Here is a 2,171-nt window from a genome sequence, read left to right on the forward strand (position 1 = left end):
AAAGAAATAACGAAATTAAAAGATAATGGAAGAAATAAAAAGAGATAGAGAGAGGGAGAGAGAAAAAGACAAAAAAATAGCTTTTCACAATGATGGAGAGGGAGAGGGAGGGGGAGCGACAAAATGACGCGATGTGTGTAGACACTTGTGGATCAGGAATTGCTTGAGCAGTTATTGCGAACACAGAGGCGAATACAAAAACTGGCTTTCACAATGATAGAACTGTTATCAGATGGGAAGTTCATCAGGTTGACGGCCACTCTTTGGGATGTTTTGACGGCAAGGAGGAAACTCATTCATGAGAGAATCAACCAGAGTCCTCTAACGACTCACTTATTTATTTCTCAATTTATAATTGAGCTGCGTGAGATCCATGCTCCAACTTTGCCCCACGTGAGGACGACCAGACTGGCCGAACAGACACATAGATGGATCCCTCCCTCTGCGGGCAGAGTCAAAACAAATGTGGATGCCACCGTAAGATATGAAAAAGGGGCCGCGACAACAGTTTGCATGAACGAGTTTGGAGAATACTTGGGCCCTTCAGCCTTTGTCATTCAACGCATGACAGATCCACCGAACATGGAACCAATCACATGTAGAGAAGAATTGTCACTTGCTGAAGATTCGGTTCTTCAAAACATTGTCATCGCTTCGGACTGCAAGATGGTGATAAATCATATTCATAAAGCACCAGGATGTAGCTATTTTGGTGTAGTTAAGGAAATTTGGTCTTAGCAAAGCAGTTTTATTTCATGTAATTTCATTTTTGAGTCTAGAAATTCAAACGTCGAGTCTCATAGTCTAGCTAGGCATATTGTTGGTTTGGATCGGGGACGCCATCTATGGATGGGGGCACTCGTACGATCCCAGAGTAATACTGGACTCGGTACCACTTGATGAATAAAGCCTAGCAAATGTTTCTAAAAAAAATCAGGACAGAGAGAGAGAGAGAGAGAGAGAGAGAGAGAGAGAGAGAGAGAGAGTTGATTTTAAGAATAAGATTATTACAGGAAAATAATAAACCAAAAGGAAATTCAAATGGCTTAAAAATATGAGAGAATTCCTTATAACCAAATGTTAGACAAGGAGAAACTATTTAAATATTTTCAAGGGTGAAACATAAACGGAGATAGCACAAAGCAAAATAATTAAGTTGTCTTATATGCCGGTTTAATTTCAAAAAAATGAGATTAATTTGGGATACTATAAACAAAATAAGACTGAGATATCCTTCCTTTGACATGGAAAAATAATTCCCGCAAAAAAAACATGAAAAAAATAAAACCAGGCCACAAAAAATCGGGATTTTACAATCATACAACATAGGAGCTCGAGCTAGCGATAGCAATGGTAGATGGGATCGATAGAGTAGGGAAAGACGGTGGCAGCTGTGACTAATGTGGGAAATCACATGTTGCTATACGCACGTTTGGTCGGTCGTGTGCAACCTAATCTGCAGAACACAAGGGTTTGTAGCCGCATAGTATATATCTGCCCCCCTTGCACTGGTACTCATAAAACATGATCTTTCTATGAGGGAGAGCATAAGTTAAAGCCTTTTGATTACATCCACCGCACTGCTCTTTATTCATGCGGCCCATTTTCTGTTGGTGTATTGGTGTCTGGTTTCTTCTACTAGATTTAATTGGCGTTGGCAGTATCATTTTGGAGAGCCGCTAGTTGGGGCGGATCCGGCTTGCCTGCTTCCTTTTCGTGCTCCCACCTCATTCAACGGCTGTTTTTTTTTTCTTTTTTCTTTCTAATCTAATCATCTTCCCCTTTAATTTTAAAGGGGTGGGGCCGGGTCTTATTTTGTTTCAATCAAATCAAGCCACGTATGCGGGAGCAGGGATGGGCACACGGGAGGGGAGCAGGCAAGTCTCGTCCGGTTGGGGCTGCTACGGACCCCTCCCTTCGGTGAGGAAGCAGCACACCAACCCTTCTTCACACCCACAATGCCAGCGAAAATTTTCATGGACGCGCCGACCCTTTTCATACACACCAACCACGCAAAGGCAACTCAGTAAGCCCCCGACAGCGCACGATGTACCAGCGTCGACATGTAATAAGATGCAAAGATCCACTCGCCCGTCGCATATACCAGCAAATGGGCCTAGCATCCCTACACAATTAGATCACCCACTTACAGCCGACACCCCTACCCCAGT

Source organism: Triticum aestivum, chromosome 6A, assembly GCF_018294505.1.
Source record: "Triticum aestivum cultivar Chinese Spring chromosome 6A, IWGSC CS RefSeq v2.1, whole genome shotgun sequence".
Classification (NCBI taxonomy): domain Eukaryota; kingdom Viridiplantae; phylum Streptophyta; class Magnoliopsida; order Poales; family Poaceae; genus Triticum; species Triticum aestivum.